At 45.1% G+C, this 18,588-nt stretch overlaps 1 protein-coding gene across 2 annotated transcripts in view; it reads left to right on the top strand.

Moving 5' to 3' along the window:
- Nucleotides 1-18,588, top strand: part of INSYN1 (inhibitory synaptic factor 1) — a 68,746-nt gene that overhangs the window by 9,702 nt on the left and 40,456 nt on the right. The window contains exon 2 of one of the 2 annotated variants that reach the window (XM_087941510.1): nt 11,087-11,165. The exons of the other annotated variant lie outside the window; for it this stretch is intronic. The gene's annotated coding sequence lies outside the window, so the exon portion shown is untranslated. The remainder of the gene's footprint in view (nt 1-11,086; nt 11,166-18,588) is intronic. 2 annotated transcript variants of the gene reach the window in all.

Genomic DNA, 18,588 nt, shown 5'->3' with positions numbered 1-18,588 from the left:
GGAAAGCCCTGTGAAGCAGTGTATAAATATAAGTGCTATTGCTAAATGGGAAGGGGAGGAGGGAGGGAGAGAGAGAGAGAGGGACCCAGTAAAGGAAGGAAGGACGGAAGGAAGGAAGGAAGGAAGGAAGGAAGGAAGAAAGAAAGAAAGAAAGAAAGAAAGAAAGAAAGAAAGAAGAAAGAAAGAAAGGAGAGAAGGGCTGTGATGGCACAGTGCTTAGAATGCAGTATTGCAGGAAAACTCTGCCCACTGCCAGCAGTTTGATCCTGTCCAACTTAAGGTTGACTCAGCCTTCCATCCTTCCAAAGTTGATAAAATGGGGGCCCAGATTGTTGGGGGAGCAATATGCTGACTCTGTAAACCACTTAGAGAGGGGTAAAGCACTATGAAGCTGTATATAAGTCTTAAAGCGCTATTGCTTATCTGTCAACCACTCCAAAATTTGGTGGCCAATTGGTCTCATTTTGGAGGTATAGTTTGGGTCTGTTTTGAGATCTTGGTGAGGATTTAAACAAAGGCTTGACTGTGATGCACCTCCCAAAGCTATTCTCCATTAACCTCCACTTTTAACATCTCCCAAATGTAGACTTTTTTTTTTTTTAAAGGCAAATTGAAAAAAAAAAGTCTTTGTATCACCCAACAGGTTTCTGTGACTCTCCATAAGATCAGGAAGTCCCATCAATCAATCTTAAAATAGTCAGGGAGCGGCATAAAACAACATCAGAAGATGACAATTTTCCAACCCGCCCAATCTGAAGAGCCCAGCCTATATGTTGCGAAAAATAGCTAAAACTCAGATTTTTTCCACCATTGCTACGAGATCATGAGGTTGTTAAAATTGATGGCGGACACTGCAGTGTAACGTAATGCATTGCTCAAGTGTGTCACCTAAATGCTAAAGATATAAAACGAGGGGAAAACAGCCACACACCAGAATTATAAATAGAAGATTCTTAAATGAGAATGCCATTAGATCTAATAGTACAAAATTATCATTTTGATATTAAAACTATGTCAACAGTAATACGGTGCAGTATAACATGGCGGTATCAGTGATACTATATATACAAGCCCAATAGCCAGTAACATTTCTTAGGTTAAATTGTTCAATTAGTTCAAAAAGTATAAAATTTAAGATCTGGAGGACTTTGAACTTTGATCCCCAAAATTACACACACACACACACACACACACACACACACACACACACACACACATATGTATGAAGAAATGCTATATATGTCATCATTTGCAACTTTCGTCAATGCACATTGTTGTTCTTGGCGCTCCTGGCATACGTGTTGTAAAATAATTACTCTTAGTATTCCTCATTTTATACATAGACATTCCTATTGCCAACTCGTAAATCATTCCTATGCCTGTTTCCAAGTTGCCATAAGACGGAGGCGAGGGAGAAGGAAAGGCCTGAGGGAGCAGTGCGGTAGATGAAGGCCAGAACCACATTCCACACTTATCTTATAAAGATTATAGCCTAGGCTACTGGATCTTCTGCCCTTGAAAATCCTTCGTTGGAGAATGTGATTGATGACACCCAGCCTGTGAATGTGTTTCAATTGGAGAATCTGATTTATGACACACCCAGTGGGGTGGGGGTGGGGAAACAGGGTCATAGGTGATAATAAATTACGTGTCTCAGAGTTGGGTTCATACAGGTTAGTGCTGGACATGTTGCTCTTCATAATTCTTTTGAAGCTTGGCTCAAGGCTCATGATTTAATTAGGGCAATCACCGGAACCCTGACACGTATAAATGGAGGTTTTGATGCATTGGTTTCCAATACAGGTAGCCCTCAACTTACGACATTTAGTGACCTGTTTGAAGTTACAACGGCTCTGAAAAAAAGTGACTTAGGATCGCTGTTCACGCTTATGACCATTGCAGCATCCCCGTGCTCACGAGATCAAAACTCAGGCACTTTGCAATTGACTCGTATTTACGACGGATGCACTGTCCAAGAGTTGTGTGAGACAAGCAAAGTCAACGGGGAAATCAGATTCAGTTAACAACCGTGTGACTAACTTAAACAGCTGCAGGGATTCGCTGTGGCAAGAAAGGTCGTCAAACGGAACAAAGCTCACTTAAGAACTGTCTCGTTTAGCAACAGAAATTTTGGGCTCAATTGTGGAGGGTTGGCTGTGTGTATATTTCTTGCAAAGGGATGGTAGCCTTGGGGGAAAAAAGCATGTATTATTATTATTTTTCCCCTTGTGGCTTCTTATGGCTTGTTTTCAACCAAGGAAATGGGACACACAACAGATACAAACTCAAGGTAAACCGCACCAGACTTGATTGTAGGAAATACGACTTCAGCAACAGAGTGGTCAAGGTCTGGAATACTCTACCTGACTCTGTGGTTTCTTCCCCAAACCCCAAAAACTTTATCCTTAGACTGTCTACTATTGACCTCACCCCTTTCCTAAGAGGTCTGTAGGGGGCGTGCATAAGCGCACCAACGTGCCTACTGTCCCTGTCCTATTGTTTCTTTTATTTTTCTTATATGTACCCATTTTATGTATTCATAACTATGTATATACTTATACCTATTCTCTTGTAAGCGATTGACAAATCAAATAAATAAATAAATGTCCACCCCGAAGGATATGAAAGGACATTTGCTGTCTCCTTGGGAGGAAACTGAAAGCTGGAGTGAAACCTGTCAGCAAGGATGTGGGAATGAGCTGCAATATTTATTCCCAGCAAGGCTGCTTTGGGTCCCTGGTGCCAGTAAGGATCAACCCCGGCTCGTAAATTACCTCCAGGGTTGCTGACAGCTTGTTCATTGGCCTCCAAGTGTAAATTCAATCTTGGAAGGGGGTTTAGAGCAGGGAGCAAACTCGCTATCCATTAACAAGAGCCATGAATCTTGGCTGCTTTGTAAAGTACGTGATCCACAGTCCAGATTGGGGTGGACAATTTAATTCTCCAAGGTTACAGGTGATAACACCAAGGTTCTCCCCCATACTGGCCATCCTCAGCAGGAAAAACAGGATTGCCACATCTGGCTCACCTCTGCAGAAACTGGGGAAACCATAGCACATATTACCTGTCCTGGTTTGAAACAGGATGTGCCCTTCCTATGACGGGATTGGTTTATGATGCTTCTGTTGTGATGAGCTGGAAATCTCTCCAAAGCTAGTCCAAAGGTGCTTTTTAAAGACACAACTGGACTTTCTTGTTGAAGACATTTTGCTTCTCATCCAGGAAGCTTCTCAAGTTCTGACTGGTTGGTGGGGAATGGAAGGATTTATATTTCTTGTAGACAGCTGGTCATTTGCGTTCTTTTAGAGAGTCGTTGAGGCCCCTTGGAGGTTTATCTGTGTCCTGGGGTCACCTGGATGGTGCAAACAAGTGTGTGACCTTCTTGGAACTGTAAGCAGGAGATAGTGGTGTCACATCACTTCCTCTAATCAAGGAGAGAAGCAACCGACAACTAAGGAGGAATTTCCTGACAGTGAGAACAATTGATCGGTGGAACAATGTGCCTCCAGAAGTTATAAATGCTCCAACACTGGAGGTTTTTGGAGAAGAGATTGGACAACCATTTGTCTGAAATGGCCTAGGATCTCCTGCCTGAGCAGGGGGTTGGACTAGATGACCTCCAAGGTCCCTTCCAACTCTGTCATTCTGTTAAATCTGTCCCACAGACATTATTTTGTCCCACAAGTTGAGCTGTCCATGGTACTGAAACATAAAACGTCTCTGCAGATTAAATTCTTGTGGGTCAGAGCAGCAAGTCAAATGCACCCCCTACCCAACGCCCAGAGAGTAGGAAGGTAAAAGAAAATATAGTGTGTGTGTGTGTGTAAAACCAATTTGTAGCTGGATCTGTGAGGTTTGTCAGAAACCTGAACAGAGTCCTCTCGTGTCCATTCCGTAGAAAAATAAGTGATTAGAGAGGAAGATGTCCATAAAAAGAGCCACATTTCCAAACTTGGCATTCCAAAACAGGCCTCTCTGGAGCTATTCTGTCAAAGGAAGGCTGAACAGAAGGCTGCCTCTTGAAAAAGTATCTTTGGGACAATCAAGGGTCTGGTTGACCGAGCATCTCCATAGACATCTCCAAAACTAAGTTTCCTTTTCGGGTGCTGCTGATCCTCCGAGCATCTGTGCTTCGGGCCCTGTAAGGGAAGAGCTAACTGGCTGGTTTTGCAGCTGCCTCTTAGTACCCCCAGAGAAAAGGAACAGGTGTTAAACTGAAAAGCTTTTGTTACGTTTCCTCCTTCCCTTCAGCAATAGACCGGTGCTGTGGAAAGCATCTGTCCACTGGATTTGTTTCTCCACCCTTCCTCTTTTTTGTTTTGTTTTAATGGCATGAAAGTAAGGGGATTTTTTTGCTGCTGCAAAGCCTGCATTGGCTCAAGGCAGCGATTTTCGCTTCTTCTTCTTCTCAGCACTTCACATCAACCGAAGGGAAGACAACCGTCGCTTGCCTTCCGCCTGAAGTGCGGGGAAACAATGGCGGCGTGGGAAAATAAATGCAGATTCTAGTTTCATAGGCAATGCATTTTGGAATTCAGATCCTGGATGTAGCAGAGGAAAAGGGCGGTTGTCCCTCCTATCCTGGATTCAGGAGGGCGGAAGGGACCTGGTAGCCCTTTTTCAGACCAACAGATATTATGGAAAAAAAAAAGCAAAAATGTTAGATTTTTTTGTGTTAGGTGTTACCACACTCCTTCAGAGTCTGGAATACCAAAGGCTCATGTAGCTGTTCTACAAAAGTCTGGGTTGAGATGGATAGATGGTAGAGCCTTGGAAGCTATTTTTTGCTTTGAAGCTTCGAGGCTGCCCCATTCAGCGCCTGGGAATTTGGGAGGGGGGAATTTCATAGAGAGGGGGAAGATTAGACCCAACAACATTCTTTCTCAGAGAATCAAGGACATGTTGTAGCCCTGCACCTGGAGGGGAGTGTTTGGATGAATGTCTCCAGTTGGGACGATATTTTGATTGGTCCGTGTGATGGACTGGTGGATTCAGGGGATGGATCCAGAACCCAGAATTCTCAGATTCAGGCTTTCCCAGAAGTGCCAATATGACAAATCTAATAAAATGAAACTTTGAGGAAATGCTTGTCTCGGAGTTTATGGGTTTAGAGTTCCTTAGTTGGAATGCTGACATAGACACTTGGTCGGCTTCAACTGATAGATCAGGATACCAATCCATGGAAACCAAAGACCATGGACCTCTACTTGGAACTCAGAATAATGGAGTTGGAAGGGACCTTGGAGGTCTTCTAGTCCAACCCTCATCTCAAGCAGGAAATCCTGTACTGTTTCAGACAAATGATTGTCCAATCTCTTCTTAAAAACCTCCAGTGATGGAGCATCCACAACTTCTGGAGGCAAACTGTCCCACTGATTAATTGGTCTAACTGTTAGGAAATTTCTTCTTAGTTCCAGGTTGCTTCTCTCCTTGATTAATTTCCATCCATTGCTTCTTGTCCTGCCTTCAAATGCTTTGGAGAATAGCTTGACCCCCTCTTCTTTGTGGCAACCCCTGAGATATTAGAAGACCGCTATCATGTCACCCCTAGTCCTTCTAGACTAGACATACCCAATTCCAAATTTCTGCTTAGTTCTTGGTTGCTTCTCTCCTTGATGAGTTTCCATCCGTTGCTTCTTGCCCTGCCTTGGGGAACAGATTGATGCTCTCTTCTTTGGGGCAGCCCCTTCAGAGGAAGGACTGTAGCATCCCTTCAGCTTTTCATTCCTAGCCCGGCCTTTCCTGCATTATGAATGGCTTCTGCCTGCAATCTAATCTCTTATCCCTTGTTCTCCTTCAATTCTCCTCCAGCCCAGGGTCACTTTGAACACTGACATTCAACTTCAGAATGGAAAGCTCATTAATATTAATCTGGTGTTCCTTCTGGTGATTAATTTATCCTCTTTGCCACCAGGATCCATTCCCTGCCCTTGCCTGTTTTTTCTTTCCCCTGTCCCCATCAATTTCTATTTTAGAAAGCCTCTGTACTTATTAGGATAAAACTTTGTCTCCATGGCTTAATAACTTCTAAACAACTTCTATCACATCCTCATCACTTTATGGCGGTTGAGATAAAAGCCAGCAGATCAGCACGGCTGGAAATGAATTATTGACCAAGAGGCACACCTAACCAGGGTGTTATTATTCTCCTTAGTACTTGTTATGAGAACAAAACACAAGCCTTCCACCAAAAACATCTCCCCCACCCAAGTCCTCTTCCCAGCCCATGACATGAATGATAAACCTCCAGTCCACAGCATTCAAAGATAGCAAAAGCACTGAGACTTATATGCTGCTTCACAGTGCTTTCTTAGCCCTCGCTAAGAGAGTCAGCATATTCGCCCCCAACAATCTGGGTCCTCATTTTGCTCACCTTGGAAAGATGGAAGGCTGAGTCCACCTTGAGCCTGGTCAGGATCAAACTGCTGGCAGTTGGCAGAATTAGCCTGCAATACTGCATTCTAACCACTGGGAGGGAAGGAAGGAAGGAAGGAAGGAATACCAATAGCAATAGCACTTATATACCACTTTACGGTGCTTTACAGCCCTCTCTAAGCAGTTTATAGAGTCAGCATCTTTGCCTCAACAACCTGGGTCCTCATTTTACCCACCCCAGAAGGATGGAAAGCCGAGTCAACCTTGAGCCTGGTCAGGATTGAACTCCAGGCTGTGGACAGAGTTAGCCTGCAATACTGCATTCTAATCACTGGGAGGGAGTGAAGGAAGGAAGGAAGGAAGGAAGGAAGGAAGGAAGGAAGGAAGGAAGGAAGGAAGGAAGGAAGGAAGGAAGGAAGGAAGGAAGGAATAGCAATAGCAATAGCACTTAGATTTATATACCACTTTATAATGCTTTACAGCCCCTCTCTAAGTGGTTTACAGAGTCAGCCTCTTGCCCCCAACAATCTGGGTCCTCCTTTTACCCACCTCAGAAGGGTGGAAGGCTGAGTCAACCTTGAGCCAGTGAGATTCAAACTACCAAATTGCAGGCAGCTGGCAATCAGCAGAAGTAGCCTGCAGTGCAACACTCTAACCACTGCGCCACCATGGCTCATCAAGATGATCTAATCAAGCAGGTTTCTAATAGCGAATAAAGGTGTACGTATCTATCCCAGGATAACGTTGCAGGATCCACTCTGGGTCGGTCAGTGGGACCAGAGATTTAGTCTTCTGAACTCATTTGGACTCGGGCTGGAGGCGATCCTCAGGGAATTCCTCTCTAGCAGAGCGCATGCTTTCGGTTATTCAGTGTGTGGTATTTATACAGTGCTTGTGCTGTGTACAGCTTTTTAGTTGTTGATTGGGGTATTGATGATTGGCTAGTAAGCTGTTGTTTCCTTGTGCTGCCAAGCCCTTTGCTTCCTAAGTAATTGATGTGCCGGCGGTAAATCAGGACTCCTGTTGATGGATGTTTCCCAGGCTTCAATCTCTTACCTGGCTGTTTTTGTACCTGCTTGTCCGACAATCTTAGTAGCTGCAAAATTAAAGGCATGTCTTTGTTTGTTGCATTGTGAGGCTACCAATGAGTTCAGATTTCTAATAAATTCTTCATTATCAGTAACTGGCTCTAAGTTGAGGTCCAGTTTTTGATATTTTTTTAAAATATAAATGATGCTGCGCATCAATGGATAGATGGCCTAGACATTGGCCTTTGAACTTGGGTCTTTTTAACATTTATATTTTGTTGTTCATCTAAGTGAAACATTAACATATATTGCTAGGCCCTGTCTGTTATGCCATCCACTAAGTAAATACATTATAAATTCAGTAACACATGGTTGCCATCTGAGGCAAAATGGTTATTGTACACACCAAGATGGAAGGATAATGAAATACCCACTACAGAAGATTGGATTATAAAATTGATGGAGCTCGCAGAAATAGCAGAGCTGACCAGTTTGGTCAGAGGAAAAAAAAAAAGATAAATTAAAAAAAGAAAGATTGGAAACCTTATATGGATTATTCATTGAACACAGAAAGATGGAATTGATTTGGCGATTTAAAAGAGTGAAAGAGAAACGGGAAAGAACAAGATGGCAATTAGGGAGTAGAATGAAGAACAAAGAATGAAGATTCTATGGTGGTTTTTTTGGTTTTTTTCATTTTTCTTCTTAAATTTTCATAATTTTGGTTTATTGAATAATTCTAGCAGAACATTTTTTTAAAAAAAAGATGGTTACGATCCAAGTGTGTCTAAAAAAAGGTCATATGGTTTAATAGAATAACAGAGTTGGAAGGGACCTTGGAGGTCTTCTAGATCAACCCCCTGCTTAGGCAGGAAACATTCTGCCATTGCAGACGAATGGTTGTCCAATCTCTTCTTAAAAACCTCCAGTGTTGGAGCATTCAGAACTTCTGAAGGCAAGTTGTTCCACTGGTTAATTGTTCTGTCAGGATATCTCTCCTTAGTTTCAGGTTGCTTCTTGATTAATTCTTGATTTATTTCCATCCGTGGTTTCTTGTCCTGCTTTGAGATGTTTTGGACAATAGGTAGACCCTCTTTTCTCCGTGGCGGCCTCTTAGATATTGGAACACTGCTACATCTATGTCTATAAACATGTAGCACAATTTAGGAGATCCTTGCTTCTTCCGTGTCATTTTCTCCCCGTTTTTGGTGTCGTTGCGTTTGAGCAAGTGTTCCAGAGAACACATCCTTTTCTGCTCTTTTCGTGGTCACAATTATCCCGTCCTGAGGTCTACAGCGGACACCTCCCATTTTATGACAGCCCAACAGCCTCCCTTTTCCCCGTGTGATGTGTATTTTTCTTTGATACCACTAAGGGGACATCTCTCTCTGTCTTTTGACAAATGTCTTCCTCCAGGAAACCAAAGTCTTCTTGGCAAAACCCAGGAAGAAATTGTGACAAGCTGATCACAGCAGACGTACCTGGTGGGGGGAGAGAGAGTCGCAATTTATGCCCCACATTTCAAAAAAATATTTCTCAACTCTTTGGCCTGACGATTCTCCAGCAGCCAACCTGTCAAAGATGTTGGTCATTAAGAGAAGACAAGAAGGAGGAGGAGGAGGAGGAGGAAGAGGAGGAGGCGTTCTTCCCTTGGTCGATCTTCTCCAAGATTTCGGACATTATAGGGTAGGGAAAACAGATGGAAAGGTAGTAAAAGCAGAGGAGGAACAGGAGGAAAAATGAAATAGGGCAAAGGCAAGGTTAGATCCAAGAGGAGGAAAGGTCAAATATGGAAAAGAGTGGCATCCATTTTTCTTCTTTGGTTCTCCCTTTTCCTAAAATGGATGCTGGGCCACTTCGCAAAACGGTAGAAGGAACTTAAGTAAGGTTAAGCGGGGAATTCAAGAGGTAAATGAGTCGTGTTTTCCCCAACTTGAGGCCTTACAGCCAGATATCCTGGGAAATTGTAGTTCTTTCTCCTTTCTATCCTCCCCTCCCTCCCTCCCTCCCTCCCTCCCTCCCTTTGGAAGCTGTGGGTGCTCCGTCACTGGAGGCGTTTAGAAAGAGACCGGACAGCCATTTGTCTGAAATGTCGTAGGTTCTCCTGCTTGGTCTCTTCCTACAAGGTCTCTTCCAATTCTGTTATTCAGATATTCTGCCATTCCCTTCTTTTCTCTCTCCTGCCCTTCCCCGCTCTCACTCCCCTTTCCCCCCTCTCTCCATTCTTTCCTTCCTTCCTTCCTTCCTTCCTCCATTTCTCCCTTTCTCTCCTTTATTTCCTTGGTTCCTTCCTCCCTTCTTTCCATCCTTCCTTCCTTCCTCCCTCCCTCCCTCTCCTTCCCCTTCCTTCTTTCCTTGTCTTCTTTCCTGCCTGCCTTCCTTCCCTTTCCTTCTTTTCTTCCTTCTCCTTCCTTCCTCCCTCCTTCTCCTTCCTTCTTCCCTCCTTCTCCTTCCTTCCTTCCTCCTTCTCCTTCCTTCCTTCCTTCCTTCCTTCCTTCCTTCCTTCCTTCCATCCTCTTCCTTCTCTTTCTTCCTCCTCCTTCCTTCTTTCCCCTTCCTTCTCCTTCCTTCCTTCATCCTCCTTCCTGCTCTTCCTTCCTCTCCTCCTTCCTTCCTTCCCTTCCTTCTTTCCTTCCTTCTCCTTCCTTCTTCCCTCATTCTCCTTCCTTCCTTCCATCCTTCCTTCCTTCCTTCCTTCCTTCCTTCCATCCTCTTCCTTCTCTTCCTTCCTCTCCTCCTTCCTTCCTTCTCCTTCCTTCTTCCCTCGTCTCCTTCCTTCTTCCTCATTCTCCTTCCTTCCTTCCTTCCTTCCTTCGCTTCCTTCCTTCCTTCCTCTTCCTACTCTTTCTTCCTCCTCCTTCCTTTCCTTCCCCTTCCTTCTTTCCTTCCTTCTCTTCCTTTCTTCCTCCTTACCCCCTTCTCCTTCTTTCCTCCCCCTTCTTTCCTCCCTCCTTCTCCTTCTCCTTCCTTCCAAAAAAAATAGGTCGATCAAAAATCCCGATAAGAATCTAAGCCGGCTCTCTGATTTCAACTCCCATCTTGTTTCCAAGCATTTAGCAGAACTCGGGGGGGAAATTTCAGGAAGGGAGATGTTTTTCCCTCCCCCTCGAAGGCAAGAGAGTTGCTCCCCATCCCTTCCTCCTCCTCTTCCTCCTCCTCCTCTGGCTTAGAAGCCCAGGGACCCCACCCACAAGGCCCCTCTTCCCCCATCCCCCTGGGCCCGGAGCCTTGGCGCTCTCAGTGGAAGCCCCCTGCTCGACTCCGCTGAAGAAGGGAAGCAACCCATCGGGTGCCCAGATGAACCTAGCGGGCTTAGCCTCCTTCTGCCCAGCCGCCTGCACCCTCCTGGAGGGGCGGGTGGGGGGGCTGAGGCTCCAGGCCTGAAGGTCCCCAGCAAAAGGCAGTGACATTCAAAGGAGCCCCGAAGCCAGAGAGGAGGGACGACGTGATCCAGGGCAAGAACAGGGCAAGAGTTTATTTTCTGAACTGTCCCCTCCAGCATTTTCCCCTTTTGATGTTCTCGGGGCGCAGCCTCCGGCCTGGCGCCCTCTGCTGGAGGCGGTGGGAAGCGTCCCAGTTCTGCAACCCCCCCAAACTTCTCCACACCCCACCCCCGTTCTGTTCCCCCAGCAGCTTTTCCACTCCCGACATTGATTCAGTTTCTCCTTTTGCTTTTGTGACAGGCCTCTCTCCCAGCTGTTGCCATAGTGATTGCAGTGACCATGGCGCGGAGCCTAAAGCAAACATCAGTTCTTTCGAACCGTGTGATTTATATTCCCAGTATTTCTCAGATGTGTTAAATACAGGATCTTAATTGACTCTTTCCTCTGAAGTCAAGTCAGATTAATTAAAAAGGGAAAAAAAAGAAAGACATCAAGCTTCCAATTTGGCAAAGGTTTCTGGATTTGAGTGCTGGTATGCTCCTTCCTCCCTTCCTTTCCACCCTCTATTTCTCCTTCCTTCCTTCCTTCCTCCTCCCTCCCTCCCTCATTCCTCCCTTTCTCTATTCCCACCCTCTATTTCTCCTTCCTTCCTTCCTCCTTCCTTCCTTCCTCTATTCCTGCTCTCTATTTCTCCTTCCTTCCTTCCTTCCTTCCTTCCTTCCTTCCTTCCTCTATTCCCACCCTCTATTTCTCCTTCCTTCCTTCCTTCCTTCCTTCCTTCCTTCCTCTATTCCCACCCTCTATTTCTCCTTCCTTCCTTCCTCTCCTTCCTTCCTTCCTTCCTCTATTCCCACCCTCTATTTCTCCTTCCTTCCTCTCCTTCCTTCCTTCCTCCTTCCTTCCTTTCTCTATTCCTACCCTATTTCTCCTTCCTTCCTTCCATCCTCTTCCTTCCTTCCTTCCTTCCTTCCTTCCTTCCTTCCTTCCTGCCTTCCTGCCTTCCTGCCTTCCTGCCTTCCTCTATTCCCACCCTCTATTTCTCCTTCCTTCCTTCCTCTCCTTCCTTCCTTCTTCCTTTCTTCCTTTCTCTATTCTTACCCTCTATTTCTTCTTCCTTCTTCCTTCTTCCTTCCTTCCTTCCTTCCTTCCTTCCTTCCTCTATTCCCACTCTCTATTTCTCCTTCCTCCTTCCTTCCTCTTTCCTTCCCCCTTCCTTCCTTTCTTCCTCCCTCCCTCCCTCTCTCTATTTCCACCCTCTATTTCTTCCTTCCCTTCTTCCTTCCCTCTATTTCTCTTTCCTTCCTTCCTCCCCTCCCTTCCCTCCCTGTTTCCTCCTTTCCTTCCCACCCTCTATTTCTCCCTCCCTCCCTCCCTCCTTCTTCTCCCCATTTGCTTTTCCCAAAGCAAAGTATGAAAGATGCTGATTTGCCATCAAATTCAGACTGTTCTAAACAGGCTGCCCGGCGGAGGCATCGTCCACAGGGAGCCTGTGCCATCCCTCCTGTTATAAGGGGGCCCACCTGGTAAATCCTCCCCCTTTGTGAAAAGGGATCCAATTGGGCCCTTAAGTATATTGTCCTGAAGCCGACAATGAAAGGAGTGACTAATTTCTAACGCCGACGTGTGTTGTTTTGCGGATAGATGTGTATTAACTCTGTGGCTGCTCCTTATAAATAGCAACACAATGTGACTCACCTACAGAGGGGAAAATTGTGGCCACTAATGGTCCTCGTGGCTCGGTTGGCGTTTTAGATAATGTCGTGCCAACATTGGCTGCGGAATTTCTCAAGGGGGCTCTTTCCCTGGGAATTAGGCTTCTGTTTTTCTGCCTCGTTCTCAGACAGGTTGAGAATTTCTTTCCCGTTTCCCTCGCTGTCGGTTTTCCGCTTCCTCTTTCCCCAGGGGGCTATTACTGGTGTTGCTGCAGTATTAAAAGAATGAGAGAGTTGGAAGGGGGCCTTGGAGGTCTTCTAGTCCACCCCATGCTCCAGAAAGAGACCCTAGACCAGTTCAGGCAAGTGGCCAAGATCTTCTTAAAAGCCTCTGGCGATGGACCACAGATCACCTCTGGAGGCCAAGTGGTTCCACTGATGAATTGTTCTCACGGTCAAGAAATGTCTTAGTTCTACGTTGCTTCTCTCCTTGATTAGTAAGCAATTGACAAACCAAATAAGATAAAAATAAAATAAAGACACGACGAAGACGAACCCATTGCTTCTTGTCTTGTTTCGGAGGTGCCTCTTTCTTCCAACTCTACGATACCGCAATTCTCTTCTGCAGGGGGGGAAAAGATCTAGATTCATCTGTTGCTCTGAAGTCTGGCAGCCATGAAACAGGGAGAGGAGGCCTGCTTAGGCAGCTGATTTCGGTAGATTCCTCTTTCATGCAATACCGTTCTATTCTTACACGACAAAGCTGGCTGAGTGTGTCTAGCTTAATGAAAAGAAGGATTAAGCGGGGACGTGATAGCAGCGTTCCCATATCTCAGGGGCTGCCCCAAAGAAGAGGGAGTCAAGCTATTCTCCAAAGCACCAGAAGGCAGGACAAGAAGCAACGGGTGGAAACTCATCCAGGAGAGAAGCAACTTAGAACGAAGGAGGAAATTTCCTGACTGGGAGAACAATTCATCAGTGGAACTGCTGGCCTCCAGAAGTTGGGAAATACTCCAACGCTGGGAGTTTTTAAGAAGAGGTTGGACAACCATTTGTCTGACGTGGTGTATGGTTTCCTGCCTAGGCAGCGGGTTGGGCTAGAAGACCTCCAAGGTCCCTTCCAACTCTGATATTCTATTCTATTCTATTCTATTCCTTATTCTATTCTATTTTCTATTCTATTTTCTATCCTATTCTATTCTATTTTCTAGTCTATTCTCTATTCTAGTCTATTCTATTCTCTATTCTAGTCTATTCTAGTCTATTCTCTAGTCTATTCTAGTCTATTCTATTCTCTATTCTCTATTCTCTATGCTATTCTATTCTATTCTATTCTATACTATTCTATTCTAATTTCTATTCTATTCTATACTATACTATACTATACTATACTATACTATACTATACTATACTATTCTAGTCTATCTATTCTATTCTAGTCTAGTCTAGTCTAGTCTATTTTCTATTCTATTCTATTTTCTATTTTCTATTTTCTATTCTATTCTATTCCATTCCATTCCATTCCATTCCATTCCATTCCATTCCATATTCTATTCTATTCTATTCTATTCTATTCTATTTTATTCTATTCTATTCTATTCTATTCTATTCTATTCTATTCTATTCTATTCAAGAATTCTGAGAGTTGAAGTCCTCCAGACTTAAAGTTGCCAGGTTGGAGACCGCCGCTTTAGATAGATGGCCTTCCTATTTCTTTGGGCCTCTTCTCTTCTTGCTGACCTTGAAGGACAGGTCCAACCTCTTGGAGCCCAACCAGCCAAGATCAATCGGTTTCCCCTTTTCAACCCAGCTCTTTCATCTCTTTTATTCTTGTGTGTGTGTGTGTGTGTGTGTGTGTATTTTTATTACCCCGTTCTTCCTGATTTCCCTGCCACCGCCTTCTTCGCCTCTCCTGAGTGTGCTTCTGTGTATATAATTAGGTTGGAGGGAGCTTGCCGTGCAAGCTGCGTTTCAAGCATTGTGCTCTAGAGTTGTGTGTAGGGTAGACTACTGATCTCCGACAATGGAGGCTCAGGGTTTGCTCCTGACTCCAACCCACCCTCCCACCCTCAAACGTGTGCAGGAGACAAAGGCGGGAAATTAACCTATTTCCCCACCTGTTTAAAATGTGTTGAATAAATGCACCCTCGCCTTTGCTGTCTATTTTAGGTGTTGTGGGCTAGCCAGAGTGATGCCAGTCTATGAAAGGAAGGGGGAGGGAGGGAGGAAAGGAGGGAAGGAAAGGAAGGAAAGGAAGGAAAGGAAGGAAAGAAAGAAAAAATGAAAGAAAGAAAGGGAAGGAATGGAAGGATGGAAAGAAAGGAAAGGAAGGGAAGAAAAGAAAGGAAAGAAGAAAAGAAAGAAAAGGAAAGACAGACAGACAGAAAGACAGAAAGAAAGTAGGTAGATAGGTAGGTAGGAGGTAGGTAGTAGGGACATTTCACGGTTTCTACTGACCAAGAATAATCCCAGTTTTCATTGAACACGAGGCTCCTTGGCGTGAAATGTAACTCCAGGCAAGGAAAACATTTTGCATGTCTCTCTTTTAAATTACTCATGAAGGGCTCTCGGGCTGTGCTATGCTTCTCTTCTCTTCTCTTGTAGCTAACTAAGGTCTTAAGGAAGACAGGTGAAGCTGTCTTCCTTCCAGATCCCCAGAAGATAAATGAAATCAGAGTAATCTTGGTTGATCATAAGGTGAGGGGGTCAAGCTATTCTCCAAAGCACCTGAAGGCAAGGCAAGAAACAACGGATGGAAGTGAATCTAGGAAAAAAGCAACTTAGAACTAAGGAGGAACTTCTTGACAATGAGAACAATTAATCTGGATTCGCCTCCAGAAGTTGTAATTCTGATCATCTCGTTGGTTCGTAAGATGATTCTAAGAACATTTCAAAAATTCTTGGAATTGTGGTTCTTTTCCGCTTCTCTCTCATGCTTCGAGATAAATTTGGAGCCCAGTTGTAAGGAAGGTGGCGTATCACCTTTAGGTATGAAGATGTTTGTTACTAGGAAATGCCACAGTCACATGTCTTGTTAAAATATTTAAGAATCCACTATATGTGTAGAGGCTTCTTACTGCTACCGAACGCTTTGTCAGGATTCCGGCAGTTACCCCCAATTCAATCCTGAGTCTCGAGTCAAACTTCCAAAACTTCAAAAGGATTTATTAGGAGTTTCGGCACTGCCTGGGTCAGTGGGATTCAAAATTTTTAACAACCAGTTCTGTGGGTGTGGCTTAGGTGGTGGGCATGGCTTGGTGGTCATGTGACTGGGTGGACATGGCTTGGTGGTCATGTTATTGGCTGGGTGTGGCCAACTCAACATCACCCACATCAAGGCATGCATATCTCCTCGCCTGGCCTCTCATGACTGTGGGGATGCTGCAACAGTCGTAAGTGTGAAAAAAGGGTCATAAGTCACTTTTTTCAGTGCCACTGTAACTTTGAATGGTCACTCCACACAAGCAAAGTACCAGCAAAGGAGGGGAAAAGAACTCCAGAGAAGTTCCTGAGACAGGAAGTCTAGTCTTGCCAAGAATGTAATAAGGGTTAACGGAGAGGCAGTTTCTATAAGCAACACCAGAATGTTTCCTTCCTGCCTTCCTTACAGGATTAGCCCTGTAATTTCTTCTAACAATCGGTTCTCCGAACTACTTAGAATGTTAACAACTGGTTCTAACGAATAGGTGCAAACCTGTAGAATCCCACCCCTGGCCTGGGTGTATCTACGACCAGCAGAGGCAAACTGAGGATCCCACTGCGACTTTGCCTCCACTCCCATTTTGCTCAATGAAGCCTAATACATTCTGAACAGAGTTTTCCCACGCAGCCCGGACAGTGTTTTATTGAAGGGCAGATGGTGACTTAAGGACACTGTGATGTAGACTCGGAGTTAGTTAAGGAGGCCAGCTGGTTGAGATGATTAGTTTGCCAGATGCCACACCGGATGGAGTTTGCGGGAGGGGAGGCACAACCTCGAGGCCAGTAAGTAGCTGCAAGCCATATCCTATTGCTTTGGGGTGAGGTTCTAGAACCTCCTTGAAAAGTTGTGGCTCTGTTGCAGCAACGCCAATGTGTGAGCTTGTCCCTGACGCAGGCAGTAAAACCCGTAATATTTTATTTTACAGTAAAGCGAGCCCAATATTTGGGGAAACAATGGAGAGATGGAAACTAGGAACCTTCTAAGAGGAGGCAAAATACTTATCCTATAGAGTGGAAGGAACAGAAATAACTGACCTTTTGAATACTGTTTCCCTATATAAGATTTGTTACTGAAACAGAACAACTGCAGATCTGTGGAGTCTTTGGGCCTCTGAGCTTTGCAGTTTGCTTGTGAGACGTTTCACTACCCAATGAGGTAACATCACCTGTGCTATCACCTATTAGCCCCTTTGCTACTGTATGCTCTTTTTTTCCTGCTATCTACCATGTGCCAAAACTTAAGGCTTCTCAACCTGACTTACTCTGAGATTCATACAACACTTTGACCCAGAGGAAAGTGAGTTCGGGTAGTTTCTGCCTCAGCCCAGGACCCCATCTTTGTGATCAAGTCATCTGATGATGGGGTTGCTCCAGACCTTGCTCCAAAGAAGAAGATTCCCCCCAAAAGAACAAGGGGGGAGAGAAAAAGGAGACGCGGTGGCTCAGTGGCTAAGACACTGAGCTTGTTGATCAGAAAGGTCGGCAGTTCGGCGGTTCGAATCCCCAGCGCCGTGTGATGGAGTGAGCTCCCATGACCTGTCCCAGCTTCTGTGAATCTAGCAGTTCGAAAGCACGTCCAAAAAAATGCAAGTAGAAAAATAGGTACCCATTTGGTGGGAAGGGAACAGCGTTCCATGTACCTTCGCCGTTTAGTCATGCCAGCCACATGACCACGAAGACGTCTTCGGACAGTGCTGGCTCTTCTTCGGCTTTGTAACGGAGATGAATAGTGCCCCCTAGAGCTGGAAATGACTAGCACGGATGTGCGAGGGGAACCTTTACCTTACTTTAGAAATAACTTAAGGTGGCAAAGATGCATAATATTCCTTCCTTCTCCTATTTTCCCCACAATAACAACCCTGTGAGATGGGTTGGGCTGACAGAGAGGCACTGATTCAAAGTCTCCCAGCTGGCTTTCAAGTCTAAGGTCAGACTAGAACTCACTGTCTCCTGGTGTTTGGCCCACTCAGCTGGCTTTCATGCCTAAGGCAGGACTAAAAACTCACCATCTCCTGGTAGCTGGTCCAAAGTCACTCAGCCAGCTTTCATGTCTAAGACGGGACTAGAACTCACAGTCTCCTGGGGATTGGCCCAAAGTCACCCAGCCATTTTTCATGGTTAAGGTGGGACTAGAACTCACTGTCTCCTGGGGATTGGCCCAAAGTCACCCAGCCAGCTTTCATGTCTAAGCTGGGACTAGAACTCACTGTCTCCTGGGGATTGGCCCAAAGGCACCCAGCCAGTTTCCATGTCTAAGGCGGAACTAGAACTCACTGTCTCCTGGGGATTGGCCCAAAGGCACCCAGCCACCTTTCATGGCTAAGTCACCCAGCCATTTTCCATGGTTAATGTGGGACTAGAACTCACTGTCTCCTGGGGATTGGCCCAAAGGCACCCAGCCACCTTTCATGGCTAAGTCACCCAGCCATTTTCCATGGTTAATGTGGGACTAGAACTCACTGTCTCCTGGGGATTGGCCCAAAGGCACCCAGCCACCTTTCATGGCTAAGTCACCCAGCCATTTTCCATGGTTAATGTGGGACTAGAACTCACTGTCTCCTGGGGATTGGCCCAAAGTCACCCAGCCATCTTCCATGTCTAAGGCGGGACTAGAACTCACTGTCTCCTGGGGATTGGCCCAAAGTCACCCAGCTGCCTTTATGCCTAAAGCAGCGCTAGAAATCCCCATTTCCTGATTTCTGGCATAAATACACACAGATTATTATTCTAGCACCAATTCTAGCAGAGCACGCGCATTGATATATAAACGCTTCAGAAATTCACTGAAGACATCCGCCCTCGTTCATTAAAACAGCCTCTTGTTTCCAGCTTGCTGTTGGAACCTGGGGAAAAATATGTCCCTGCTTTTAGAAAGCCATCCATTAAAGTTAGAGAGACTCTTAAAGCAGCTATACCTCAAGAATATCATTTTTTTTCCCCACTTTTGAA

Source organism: Pseudonaja textilis, chromosome 13 (assembly GCF_049901715.1).
Source record: "Pseudonaja textilis isolate UNSWEBS1 chromosome 13, rPseTex1.2, whole genome shotgun sequence".
Classification (NCBI taxonomy): Eukaryota; Metazoa; Chordata; class Lepidosauria; order Squamata; family Elapidae; genus Pseudonaja; species Pseudonaja textilis.
Note: the sequence above shows the minus strand (reverse complement) of the source record. Positions and strands in the feature narration are given on the sequence as shown.